The sequence below is a fragment of the Moschus berezovskii genome, chromosome 18 (genome assembly GCF_049115385.1).
Source record: "Moschus berezovskii isolate FMDL1 chromosome 18, NW_MosBer_1.0, whole genome shotgun sequence".
NCBI classification, from domain to species: domain Eukaryota; kingdom Metazoa; phylum Chordata; class Mammalia; order Artiodactyla; family Moschidae; genus Moschus; species Moschus berezovskii.
In genome coordinates this window covers 38,978,646-38,993,614 of record NC_142477.1, presented here as the reverse complement: position 1 = coordinate 38,993,614, position 14,969 = coordinate 38,978,646, and the positions used below count along the sequence as shown (strand labels likewise).

General features: G+C 41.1%; 1 protein-coding gene across 2 annotated transcripts in view; it reads left to right on the top strand.

Moving 5' to 3' along the window:
- The window catches only part of RANBP3L (RAN binding protein 3 like), a 57,808-nt gene that overhangs the window by 15,671 nt on the left and 27,168 nt on the right, over positions 1–14,969 (top strand). The window lies entirely within an intron of this gene.

Here is a 14,969-nt window from a genome sequence, read left to right as displayed (position 1 = left end):
AGGGACCACCAGGCTGGAATCGTTCCAATAGCATCCATTTCTCTTGTGTCTCAAGTTGAGCTGGTGTTTTGTGAGGTTCAGCTTGGCGATTTCTGGTATGAACCGCTTGTTTCCCTCTGGGGTCCTGATTATTATACCTTCAAGTCAGCCAGTACAATGCATCTGATAAAGAAGAATCAAGAATGTCCCATCATAGTTAACAATGACTGTGGCTTTACCATCTCCTTTTATAAAGACGTATTTTAAAAAATATTTTGGTGGGTAATTTGTTATTCAGTTCATGGCTTTTGCATTTTTACAGAGTTCCTCCATAGATAGCTAGAGATGAGTACAGAATGTCTTATGTCTATAGTTTCATCGTAAGTTGGCACAGATTCCTTTTTCTTTTGTGGCTATAAATTGTCATTTGTTCAAACTATCTTATAATAATTTACTATTTATAGATTTGAAGCTTTTTTAAAATCAAGATTGTGATTCAGACCTTCTACATCTCTTCTTCCTGAGATGTCATACAGAGATTAAGATCACCTGCCATAATTTATCTTTTTTCTACAAGATATTTTTAGAGTTGAGACTTTAGATGTTTTAAATTCCTGTTGAAAAATCTTTGAACTCTGAGAAAATTATTTTGATGCAGTTTATGCTTTCAGGCTAAATTTTTGCTTTGCAGAAATAAGCATTTTAACATTTGGGACATTTAATAAACCCAAGCCAAAATATTTTCTAAACAAAAATTTCCTTTACTCAGATTTCAGACATATTATTAAAACAGAAGAGAGAAAATGCATCAGAGAGGAAATCATTCATTGTTTCAAGCAGAATATCTGAATGACTGATTTCAATATCCTAACTACAGACATTTCTTTTTAGGTCTTCAGAGTAGCCCTTGACTTCATCTTACACTGAATCAAAATAATCATAGTATGTGGTTTGAGTAGTAATCATTTTCTCATTCATTGTCAGGTAACTCAAAATGTCTGGAGGTTTAGTCATTAATTCCAAGAATCTCCACTTCCATCTTCCTAGATTTGGTCTAAGTGGGCAGACACCTAGAGGTGCTCGAGAGGACTTTTCCTCAAACATGAGCGCAAACCAGCTGTGGATTTTGTAAAAATGCAGATTCTGAGGCAGTAGGTCTGGAATGGGGCCCAAGAGCCTGCATTTCTAACAAGTCCCCGGTCAATGTTGCTGTTCTATATGGACCACACTGTGAGGAGCAAGGACTTCTAAAACGATCAAAGGACCATGACCATGGCCTAAATTCTGAAACTTCCTGATATTAAAAAATAAAAATTGGAGTGCAACAAGGAGAAGTGAGAAGAAAACCAGGGAGAAGAATAAGGTAATGAGTGAAAGGAAAAGGAAAGAACTTTGAGGAACAATGGGAAAATTTCCCCAGAGCTAACAGGGTAGCTAGGTGACGGCAGTGTCATAGGACTGCAGGGGAGGTGGGCAGGGAAGCTAACTTTGAGTGTCTTCTGTACAATCTGTGCTGTGACATATTGCCATATGTTTAGGCATGCATGTATACATATGGATGTATATACCTGGGTATGTGTAGGTGGTTTAGTCGCTCAGTCGTGTCCGACTCTTGGACTTCACAGACTGTAGTCCTCCAGGCTCCTCTGTTCATGGGATTTCCCAGGCAAAAATACTGAAGTGGGTTGCCATTTCCTTCTCCAGGGGATCCTCCCAACCTAGGGATCTAACCCGAGTCTCCTGCTTTGCAGGCGGATTCTTTACTGACTTAGCCACCAGGGAAGCAGATACGTGTAGAGATGTGTGTTTATATGGCAGATGGATGGATAGAAATTCTGCCTTGCTCCAAAAAGGTTTGAAGAAGCTGTTCCAGGTAGTCACATATGCACACATTGCTTCCCTCTTCATTCGTAACAACCCTTTGAAAATATATACCATGAGAGACGAGAGAGCTAAACCTTGTGAAAGTGAAGTCGCTCAGTTGTGTCCAACTCTTTGCAACCCCATGGACTGTAGCCTACCAGGCTCCTCCACCCATGGGATTTTCAAGGCAAGAGTACTGGAGTGGGTTGCCATTTTCTTCTCTAGGGTAACTTCCCCACCCAGGGATTGAACCCTGGTCTTCCGTATTGTAGGCAGACACTTTTACCATCTGAGCCACCAGGGAAGTCCCTCTTTTTAAAACACACCTCTAGGATTATCTGACTTCATAACTCCAAAATCCATGCTTTGAGCAGTCAAGAGAGCCAGACATGGGTGAAAGAGGAGAGGAGGACAGTGATATAAAGGACAGTACTGGAGCTTGGGGTGAGACTGTACACAGGAGAAGAAATGAGAAAAGAAGATATGACAGAGACACATGGGAAGATCCAGGAAGAAAAGGAGAGGAAAATGCAGGGCCCCAGTCCAAGTGGATAACTCCCCTGGTAGCAATTAGAGATGACCCATTTGGCAATGCCCAGTCCTCCCAAGGGTATTGTTGCTACTGTCTTTCCTGCCAAGATTGTTTCTAGCTCTAGTTGTATTAGCCTGGTTCTATCCAATCTGAAAAACTGAATTTTCACCTTAACTATTCTAAACTAATAAGCAAGATGAAACAGTCTGCCAGATTCTAGGTGGGAGAAGCTATATAGCAGAAACATGGGGCCCCTGGAGCTGCCTGACCCCATGCCCACTGGGACTCTCAGCCAAAGGCACTCCGTTCTGTCTCTTCCTTCTCTTCCAGATCTGTTTTTGGCTCAGTGGATACTTTCAAACCTCCTCCTTCAAGATGACTGAAAAGCCTCCACTTACTTTTCTACATGAAATAGCTTTATCAGAGTCGTTCAGTCATGTCCGACTCTTTGCGACCCCATGAACTGTAGCCTACCAGGCTCCTCCATCCATGGGATTCTCCAGGCGAGAATACTGGAGAGGGCTGCCATTTCCTTCTCCAGGGGATCTTCCCGACCCCGGGATGAAACCAAGGTTTCCCGCATTGGAGGCAGACACTTTAACCTCTGAGCCACCAGAGAAGCCCTTTTGTCAGAGACTGAGTGCTAATTAAATATTTTGGTGGCGGGGGAGGTAGGAACAAGACCTTACTACTCACCCAAAATTTTGGGGAAAATGATGGTACACATTAGAACGGGGAGAAAAGGAGTGTATACTTACTGTTAACACTGACCATACATTACCTTAGAATACTGAAGAACAAAGTTCCATCATTAGGCATCATGCACAAGATTGCATTCTTGTTTGGAGATGTGGAGTGTTTTGAACGAAGGTGAAGGACAAGAACATAAAATGCCTTTCAGTAGATTGCTGCTGCTGCTAAGTCACTTCAGTCGTGTCCGACTCTGTGTGACCCCATAGACGGAAGCCCACCGGGCTCCCCCTTCCCTGGGATTCTCCAGGCAAGCATTAGACAGCTTTATAAAGAGCAGATCTTTAGTCATTCAGAGGTTTTTATTGCACTCTGAACCCAGTGAATCCGTCTTGCTCACACCTTTATTTCCATATATTTCTATGCAAAGAACAGTTAGATCCAAGAAATAAGATACTGGATGCTTGTTAAGCAATATAACTCAATAAGAAGTCTGTCATTGGTCAGGAACATGAGAATTGTCTTTCAATCATGGGTGTTTGACTCTATGGTAGAAAAAAATTATTTTTAAGTTTAGTTTTCCTTTTTCCAAAGTTATATATATATATTCATGTGGTTTAAGGAACCAAATAGTCCTACAAGACTTTTCTAGAAAAAAAAATTACAATCTCCTCCTTGCTCCTTTTTCTGCCTTTTTTCTCAGTCCCAAGAAGTAACAGCATCCAACTCACAGCTGTCTTTTGTATTAACCTCCATATAACCAGGGCTTTTCTGATAACTCAGTTGGTAGAGAATCTGCCTGCAATGCAGGAGACCCTGGTTCAATTCCTGGGTTGGGAAGATACCCTGGAGAAGGCATAGGCTACCCATTCTAGTATTCTTGGGCTTCCCTTGTGGCTCAGCTGGTAAAGAATCTGCCTGCAGTGTGGGAGACATGAGTTTGATCCCTGGGTTGGGAAGATCCCCTGGAGAAGGGAGAGGCTACCCACTCCAGTATTCTGGCCTATAACCAAGTACCAGGCATTTAGTTCTACCTCTTTATATTTATACATATATTTTTAATACCTCTTTTTAAAATCTTAATACCTCCTTATGTTTAGGTGCTAGTGGTTTGAAACTATGGAAGAATTTAGGTTCCTTTCATTGATTTCTCTGACCCCTTCAACTACTACCACCAAAACAGGTACACTTTTCATTCCCCCATCTTCCCAAAATCATTATATTAGAAGTTTGATTACATCAATATTCAGTATTCACATCACTGTAACCATGTAATATATTTTGATTACTTTTCTTTTACTGCTCAACTTTTTGTTTCCTCTGGATTTAATAGTTGTCTCACCGTTTTGTTTTGTTTTCTTAGTTTTCCACATACTGCTGCTGCTGCTGCTAAGTCACTTCAGTCGTGTCCGACTCTGTGTGACCCCATAGACGGAAGCCCACCAGGCTCCCCTGTCCCTGGGAATCTCCAGGCAAGAACACTGGAGTGGATTGCCATTTCCTTCTCCAATGTGTGAAAGTGAAAAGTGAAAGTGAAGGCGCTCAGTCGTGTCCGACCCTTAGCGACCCCACGGACTGCAGCCTACCAGGCTCCTCCATCCATGGGATTTTCTAGGCAAGAGTACTGGAGTGGCTTGCCATTTCCACATAGTAGTTGCCAGTCAATCCCCAAACTTTCTTCAAATGATCTAAATATCATTTCAAAATATTCAGTTACTTGAGATATTCAACTGCTTTTAGTTTCATCTTTTTGGAGACTTCTTTTCTAGCATTTGTTCAAGGACCTCCCACATTGTGGACTGACTTTTCTCTGCCATTGGTGTACTGTGGTCATTCTGGGCTATCCTCTCACCATTTTCCTAGAGGTTGCCTTCATCTCTTTTTGAGTTGGTGCCCCTGTTTCTTGGCTCCTTAGTTTACCAGCTCCTTTTTGGTAAAGCACCTCCTTTAGAGGCATCCTGAGACTGGGTGTATATGGGATACATATTTTGAGAGTTTACAGTTGGAAATGTTTTTATCGTGTCATTACACTTAATCAATACTTTATATTAGCACATAGTTTTAGATTGGAAATCTTTTCAGAGTGTTAAAAGCATTGCTCCTTTGATGTCTTATTTTAAATTTTTTTATTGGAATATAGTTGCTTTACAATGTTGTGTTAGTTTCTGCTGTACAGCAAAGTGAATCAGCTATGCATCTACATAGATCCCCTCTTTTTAAAATTTCCTTCCCATTTAGGTCACCACAGAGCATTGATTACCTGTGCAGCACAGTAGGTTCTCATTAGTTACCTATTTTATACATAGTCTCAGGTGTTTCTCTGGAGAAGAGAATGGCAACCCACTCCAGTATTCTTGCCAGGAGAATCTCATGGACAGAGGAGCCTGGGGGCTACAGTCCGTGGGGTCACAAAGAGTCGGACATGACTAGCGACTAACACTACTACTGTCAAGTGTTTATCTGTCAATCCCAGTCTACCAATTCATCCCATCCTCCTGCCTTTTCCCCTTGGTATCCATACATAGTCCTACATCTGTGTCTCTGTTTATGCTCTGTAAATAAGATCATTTATACCAATTTTTTACAGGACTGTTGTTGTGACTCCAAAACTCATTCTGACACCTGACTGTTTGTATGTGACTTTACTCCCTTCTCCGCGCCAACAGGACCCTTTCTTTGTAGTCTTCTAAGATTTCATAGGTATCGTTCTGTCTTCATGTATTGTTCTAAGTGTTGTATTGGCTCTTTCAAAGTGGAAATTTAGGTCTTTTGATTTGGGGGAATTTTAATGATTTATTTGTTGATGATTTCATCCCATCTTTTTCCTCTATTCTCTTTCTCTAGAGCTTCTGTTAGGTATTGAAGTGGTTCTTGGATTGATCATCTGAGTTTTCTTATATATTCTCATATTTTCATTTCTGTTCTTTTGCTCTGCTATCTGTGCTATTTACTCAATTATATTCTCCAAATCTATTGATTTTTTTAAGTCAGTATTGATTCTTTTGATGCACATTTTAATGTCTACATTTCTAAAAGCTTATTCTTGTTCAGTGTTGCTTTTTCTAAAACAATAATATTCTGATTTTGCTTCATGGACATTTCATATTTGTGAAGATATTAATTATATGCATATTACACATATAATTCAAAAAATAAATATTATGTATGAAAATAAATCATATACATATAATTTTATAAAATATACCTTAAGCTCTCTGTATAGTCTTTTCCCTCCAATTTCCTGTTGACTCACTCAATCACTGAATTTTTATGTCTGGTGACCCTTGATTACCTGCTTGTATTTAAGAAAGGAGCACTCACTAAAAAGCTCATTGGCGGCTATGTGCACTTGAACTGGGGACTCATCATCTGGTTTGATCTTTCACCAATAAATCCCTTTGTCAGTATCTTTTGTTCCTCTTCTTTGGGATTAGTCAGACTCTCCAGAGAAAAATCTTATAATTTCCTGCCTAAAGGAAGTAAACCTGGCTGCCACCCTTCTGTGAGCTGCATAGAGAGTGCTCAGAACTTTAATGTTTTGTATGCACGATAGGCAGAATAATAGCCCCTTAAAGATGTCAATATCCTAATGCCCAGAACCTATACATGTGTACCTTATATGGCAAAAGAAACCCAGTAGATGTTAAGGATCTGAGGTGGGGCGATTATCTTAGGTGATTTGCAAAGACACACTGCCGTCATAAGGTCGTCATAGGACACAGAAGGAGGCGACTGTCAGAGTCACAGAGGGGATATGACAGTACAAGGAGTGAGGCGGGGCCGCAGGTCAAGATATGAGGCGGCCTCTAGAAGCTAGAAAAGGGAAGGACGGGGAGTCTTTCCTGAAGCTCCCGCAGGAACACAAACGTGCTGGCCCAGGGTAGACTGCTGGCCTCCAGAACTTTAAGATTATAAATTTGTATTGTTTTAAAGAACTAGGCTTGTCCTAATTTGCTATAGCAACAGCAGGAAACTAACAGAGTATGGAAACCTTCACCTAATGCCCATCTTTTCATTATAGAACCTCCACTTTAAGCTTTGTCTGGTGTTTCACCTTTTCTAGGGAAGAACCCCTGAGTCTTCTGCTTGAGTGAGAGGGGGCAGTTGTTTGGTTCTCAGATAAACAAAACTACTTCCTATTTTCAGCCAGTCTTCACTTCTGCTTCCAGAAATACTCACTGATACCCATCCTTGGACTTTTGGTGGCTCTGTGGGGAGTCAGCCAGCTTGCCTCTTTAGTAGCCCCACAGCTGGCTTAAGGGTATCACTTATTCTTCTACTTTATAGCTTCCAAAATTCTGTCACTATTATTTGCCTTCGGTTTTCCTTTCTTTGTGGTACCTCTCCTCCCTGATCTCTGGTTCCCCGAACAAAAAAAAAAACTACCCAAGCCTTTATTATTGTTTCATTGTGATTTCTGACATAGTAGAGATACATATACATGATCAATCAACATTGACAAGGTTAAAAAAATGTCAGTGCTATGATTTTATACTGATTTTTCCCTGGTGTGGTATTGGATGGTATATATTATACACTGAGAACATAACACTGTTCTGGTAGAGTTGTAGGTATGTTAGAATGACCTGTGGGAGCTAAGAAAATGGTTTTATAGGAGGGCGCTCTTCTCATTTACTACTAGTTTGACTTTGAGCAAGCTGCTTAACGGAGCCTCAGTTTCCTCATCTGAAAGTATCTGGAAACATGGTAGAAAACACATTTAATCCATAAATAAATTTAAAGAATTAATTTAGACAAGGTGACAGATAAAAGTGCTTGACCACAGTATTCCTCCACTGTGGAGCAGAAATACAAGTGAACTGAGATTGACTGAGTTATATAGATAGTACTTTCTGTGCCCCTCCTATATGTAACAGGCTTCCCAGGTGGCTCAGTAGTAAAGAATCTGCCTGACAAGCAGGAGATGCGGGTTCGATCCCGGAGTCAGGAAGATTCCTTGGAGCAGGAAGTGGCAACCCACTACAGTATTCTTGCCTGGAGAATTTCATGGACAGAGGAGCCTGGCAGGCTACACAGTTCATGGGATCGCAAAGAGTTGGAGACAACTTTGGGACTAAACCATCACACATCTATATCACAAGTACTTAATGCAACATTTGTGGGAGGAATGAATGTCTTTCCTTAATGAAGCATTTTAGAAAACAACAATGAATATAGGCATTCTTTAAATGCTACATGAACCTTCAGTTCAGTTCAGTTCAGTCGCTCAGTCATGTCGGACTCTTTGCGACCCCATGAATCACAGCACACCAGGCCTCCCTGTCCATCACCAAATCCCAGAGTTCACTCAAACTCATGTCCATCGAGTCGGTGATGCCATCCAGCCATCTCATCCTCTATCGTCCCCTTCTCCTCCTGCCCCCAATCCCTCCCAGCATCAGAGTCTTTTCCAGTGAGTCAACTCTCCCCACGAGGTGGTCAAAGTTTTGGAGTTCCAGCTTTAACATCAGTCCTTTCAATGAACACCCAGGACTGATCTCCTTTAGAATGCACTGGTTGGATCTCCTTGCAGTCCAAGGGACTCTAAAGAGTCTTCTCCAACACCACATTTCAAAAGCATCAGTTCTTCAGCAATCAGCTTTCTTCACAGTCCAACTCTCACATCCATACATGACCACGGGAAAAACCATAGCCTTGACTAGACGGACCTTGGTTGGCAAAGTAATGTCTCTGCTTTTTAATATGCTATCTAGGTTGGTCATAACTTTCCTTCCAAGGAGTTAGCGTCTTTTAATTTCATAGCTGCAATGAGCATCCGCAGTGATTTTGGAGCCCAAAAAAATAAAGCCTGGCACTATTTCCACTGTTTCCCCATCTATTTCCCATGAAGTGATGGGACCAGATGCCATGATCTTAGTGTTCTGAATGTTGAGCTTCAAGCCAACTGTTTCTCTTTCCTCTTTCACTTTCATCAAGAGGCTTTTTAGTTCCTCTTCACTTTCTGCCATAAGGGTGATGTCATCTGCATATCTGAGGTTATTGATATTTCTCCCAGCAATCTTGATTCCAGCTCGTGCTTCTTCCAGCCCAGCGTTTCTTATGATGTACTCGGCATAGAAGTTAAATAAGCTGGGTGACAATATACTGCCTTGACGTACTCCTTTTCCTATTTGGAACAAGTCTGTTGTTTCATGTCCCGTTCTAATTGTTGCTTCCTGACCTGCATATGGGTTTCTCAAGACACAGGTCAGGTGGTCTGGTATTTCCATTTCTTTCAGAATTTTCTACAGTTTCTTGAACCTCAAAACAGACAAAACAAAATTTTTTTAAGTCTTTAAAAATTTTCTTCCTCTTCTCCTTATCTTCATTCCCTTTAACAGAAGACTATATTTTAAACTTTAAATTATTCCATTTTCCCGAAAAATTCATGGATGTGAGATTAAGAAAGAGATAAAGAGCAATCTCATCAGTTTTCCTCTAGAATTTAGACTAGCCTCCTAGATTCCTTATTTCCTCTCCCTCACTCCCTTCCCCCTCTAAGCCATTTTCCACACAGCAGGCAGAGTGATCTTCAAAAACAAAATACATATCAGAGTGAATCACTCCCCCACTTAAAATCTCTTATTGGCTTTCTATCTTTCTTGGAATAAAAACAAAACTCCTTGGCACAAACTGCAAGGCTTTTCAAAACTCCACTTTCATCTTCAGCCTCATCTGATACCACTGTCCTCTCTCTTGCCCTGCAAAGTGTCTTGCATATAGTAACTCCTCAATACATATTTGTTGAATAAGTGGATTAATGAACAAGTGATCAATGAACATATTAGAAAGAAAAAAGGATAAAATTTAAAATATACCACTTTAAGGACCATGATCTTATTTTTAAGTTTTCCTGTTGGGTCAAGTTAGAAAATTGCTGTGAACCTAACAGCTTGATGCAAAGAGATCCAACCAATCCATTCCAAAGGAAATCAGTCCTGGGTGTTCATTGGAAGGACTGTTGCTAAAGCTGAAACTCCAATACTTTGGCCACCTCATGCAAAGAGTTGACTCACTGGAAAAGACTCTGATGCTGGGAGGGATTGGGGGCAGGAGGAGATGGGGACGACAGAGAATGAGATGGCTGGATGGCATCACTGACTCGATGGACATGAGTTTGAGTGAATTCTGGGAGCTGGTGATGGACAGGGAGGCCTGGCGTGCTGTGATTCATGGGGTCACTTAGAGTTGGACACGACTGAACTGAACTGAACTGAACTAACAGCTTGATAAGTGTTTACTTTTGACTTTGTCTTTGGAGTCAAAGGACTGCCTTGGGAGAGGGGAAGAGAATCTAGATGGGAGAGGAGATAACTAACCTCCTTTCTAGCTAATAGATAACTAACTAACAGGTAACTAACCTGCTTTCTAACTAATGAGCTGGACAGTGTTAGGGAGAGAAGACAGCTACAGTGAGGCTACTAACCCTTCAGCCAGACAATGTGTATCTGTAAAAATATATATATCAGTTCAGTTCAGTTCAGTTCAGTCACTCAGTCGTGTCCGACTCTTTGCGACCCCATGAATCACAGCATGCCAGGCCTCCCTGTCCATCACCAATTCCTGGAGTTCACTCAAACTCATGTCCATTGAGCTGGTGATACCATCCAGCCATCTCATTCTCTGTCGTCCCCGTCTCCTCCTGCCCCCAATCCCTCCCAGCATCAGAGTCTTTTCCAGTGAGTCAACTCATCGCATGAGGTGGCCAAAGTATTAGAGTTTCAGTTTTAGCATCAGTCCTTCCAATGAACACCCAGGATTGATCTCCTCTAGAACGGACTGGTTGGATCTCCTTGCTGTCCAAGGGACTCTCAAGAGTCTTCTCCAGCACCACAGTTCAAAAGCATCAATTCTTTGGTGATCAGCTTTCTTCACAGTCCAACTCTCACATCCATACATGACCACTGGAGAAACCATAGCCTTGACTAGACAGACCTTGGTTGGCAAAGTAATGTCTCTGCTTTTTAATATGCTATCTAGGTTGGTCCTAACTTTCCTTCCAAGGAGTAAGTGTCTTTTCATTTCATGGCTGCAATCAGCATCTGCAGTGATTTTGGAGCCCCCAAAAATATATATAATCAATAAATATTTGTTGACCTGATGAATAAAAATTGCCTTCCTACTTTACCATATGCCCTCCAAACTACACATAACCCTGTATAATTTCCTACTTAATGCTGCCACTGAATATCACTTCTGCCTGTTTTTAGTTCTTTTTTTTTTTTTTTCTTTTCGATAGAGGAAAAGTCAACTTGTTATTTGTTTAGAGTTAGGTCAAGTCATACTACTTTAAGGATGACTATCCTAAGTCCAATTTAGAAGAGGCCCATTTAGTATTCCAGTTTATAAGTATTCCACTGCTGCTGCTGCTGCTAAATCACTTCAGTTGGGTCTGACTCTGTGCGACCCCATAGACAGCAGCCCACCAGACTCCCCAGTCCCTGGGATTCTCCAGGCAAGAACACTGGAGTGGGTTGCCATCTCCTTCTCCAAGTATTCCACTACACATTCACAAAAACTATTTTCTTTCAAAGTCATTAGAGATCTCACTTCTTAAATCCAATGTAATGGCTGAAAAAGTTGCCTGTTCTAAGAAAGAATGAAGAGTTGAGCTACAGTTTAATCTAGTTGGCAATGCCAGTATGTTGATGAGCATTTTCTGCCGTGGTTCACTTGGCTCCAAGGGCAGACAGCATAGGAAGCACTTGTATAAAAAAGGTGAAGCTTATCTCGCTGGACTGAAAGAAGGTGCCCAAGATCACAGGGGCCCAGGAACTGGCGGTGGGTGGTCTGGCAGAGTTTTGACACACTATTATGGGATAAGATTGTGGGTAACTGGAGAGTCCCTTTCTGGCATATAAAAGATGTAATTATCTGGTAGTTCCTCGAAATTCTTCAGCTAGACTTCTATTTATTCAGCCAGTGATGGAAAATTACCTCAGCTTCTATACCAGGACAACTCATCAGTAATGACTGCGGGAAGTCTAAAATGAGAAAAGTTCTGATGTCATATTTGGGCTTATCCAGAAAGTGCAATCATAAGTTAGCCTGTCAGCTGTGAGTTTTGGAATCAGGATTGGTGCCACACCACATATTGAATATCCTTCCTTTCAGGCTTTTTTTTGGGTCTTGTCAAAATCTAAGTAATTATATCTAAAAATCCATTTAATTTTCACATAAGCTCATAAGTAAGTGCTGTTATAATATTTTTTGGAGGGGGAGAAAAAAACTAAGGGTACGGGGATATTGTTTCCAAAAGTATATTGTCAATTACAGGTGGAACTTATATTTGAACACATGCCTCCCTAACTCCAGCTGCTACTGCTGCTAAGTCACTTCAGTCGTGTCCAACTCAGTGTGACCCCATAGACGGAAGCCCACCAGGCTCCCCCATCCCTGGGATTCTCCAGGCAAGGACACTGGAGTGGGTTGCCATTTCCTTCTCCAATGTGTGAAAGTGAAAAGTGAAAGTGAAGTCGCTCAGTCGTGTCTGAGTCTTAGCGACCCCACGGACTGCAGCCTACCAGGCTCCTCCATCCATGGGATTTTCTAGGCAATAGTACTGGAGTGGCTTGCCATTGCCTTCTCCGCTCTAACTCCAGAGCCCAAGCTTTTTACAACTATGTAATCTTCCCTATGAATTTTAGAGTATTGATATTTAACGCTGTCATCACTCATTTATGCCCTCGAGTGAATAAGTTCTTTTCTAGCGTTACCTAAGATAGGAAAATACGAAAGATTAATAAGGTTGGCAGGGCTGAAGACAAATTACTTACTTTACAACACTGTTTAAAACTGATTCTTAGTCTAAATACTGAAAACATGACTTAGTATATATCTACTCTAGTCAAGGAAATATGAATTAATTCTGGATCATTTAAGTATATCTATTTCATGCAAAGATGGGCTCGATAAAGGACAGAAATGATACGGACCTAACAGAAGCAGAAGTTATTAAGAAGAGGTGGCAAGAATACACAGAAAAACTGTACAAAAAAGAGCTTCACAACCCAGATAATCACGATGGCGTGATCACTCACCTAGAGCCAGACATCCTGGAATGTGAAGTCAAGTGAGCCTTAGAAAGCATCACTATGAACAAAGCTAGGGGAGGGGATGGAATTCCAGTTGAGCTATTTCAAATCCTGAAAGATGATGCTGTGAAAGTGCTGCACTCAATATACCAAAAAATTTGGAAAACTCAGCAGTGGCCACAGGACTGGAAAAGGTCAGTCTTCATTCCAATCCCAAAGAAAGGCAATGCCAAAGAATGCTCAAACTACTGCACCATTGCACTCATCTTACACGCTAGTAAAGTAATGCTTAAAATTCTCCAAGCCAGGCTTCAGCAATACGTGAACCATGAACTTCCAGATGTTCAAGCAGGTTTTAGAAAAGGCAGAGGAACCAGAGATCAAATTGCCAACATCTGCTGGATCATCAAAAAAGCAAGAGAGTTCTGTAAAAACATCTATTTCTGCTTTATTGACTATGCCAAAGCCTTTGACTGTGTGGATCACAATAAACTATGGAACATTCTGAAAGAGATGGGAATACCAGACCATCTGACCTGCCTCTTGAGGAACCTATATACAGGTCAGGAAGCAACAGTTAGAACTGGACATGGAACAACAGACTGGTTCCAAATAGGAAAAGGAGTACGTCAAGGCTGTATATTGTCACCCTGCTTATTTAACTTATACGCAGAATACATAATGAGAAACGTTGTGCTGGAAGAGGCACAAGCTGGAATCAAGATTGTCGGGAGAAATATCAATAGCCTCAGATATGCAGATGACACTACCCATATGGCAGAAAGCGAAGAGGAACTAAAAAGCCTCTTGATGAAAGTGAAAGAGGAGAGTAAAAATTTGGCTTGAAGCTCAACATTCAGAACACTAAAATCATGGCATCTAATCCCATCACTTCATGGGAAATACATGGGGAAACAGTGGAAACAGTGTCAGACTTTATTTTTCTGGGCTCCAAAATCACTGTGGATGCTGATTGCAGCTATGAAATGAAAAGACGCTTACTCCTTGGAAGGAAAGTTATGACCAACCTAGATAGCTTATTAAAAAGCAGAGATATTACTTTGCCAACAAAGGTCCGTCTAGTCAAGGCCATAGTTTTTCCAGTGGTCATGTATGGATGTGAGAGTTGGACTGTGAAGAAAGCTGATCGCCAAAGAATTGATGCTTTTGAACTGTGGTGTTGGAGAAGACTTTTGAGAGTCCCTTCGACTGCAAGGAGGTCCAATCAGTCCATCTTAGAGGAGATCAATCCTGGGTGTTCATTGGAAGGACTGATACTAAAACTGAAACTCCAATACTTTGGCCACCTCATGCGAAGAGTTGACTCACTGGGAAAGACCCTGATGCTGGGAGGGATTGGGAGAAGGAGGAGAAGGAGACGACAGAGGATGAGATGGTTGGTGGCATCACCGACTCGATGGACATGAGGTTAAGTGAACTCCGGGAGCTGGTGATGGACAGGGAGGCCCGGCGTCCTGCAATTCATGGGGTCACAAAGAGTCGGACATGACTGAGCGACTGAACTGAACTGAACTGATACCATTTATCTTTGAGACCCAATTTAAGTAGAAGTACTATTTTCAGATGTGATTTTTCATCCTTTGAAATTTTTTATTTAAAAAGTTAAGAATTTATTTTATTTTATTTTTTATTTTAAACGTGTTAGTCACTGTGTCATGATGAGTTTGTAAATGCAGGTAATTGTATTTTGTTTTCCTTAAACACTTAAAGGATGTCCTTTTAATGGAGTGAATTCTCTATTTATGGAAACATATTACTTTCCCCAAGTATTTCTTTCTGTAACTAACTGTTAAAATCATTTGTAAATATGCCAATTAAACCATTCACATAAAGCAGTTTGGAGTTTACCT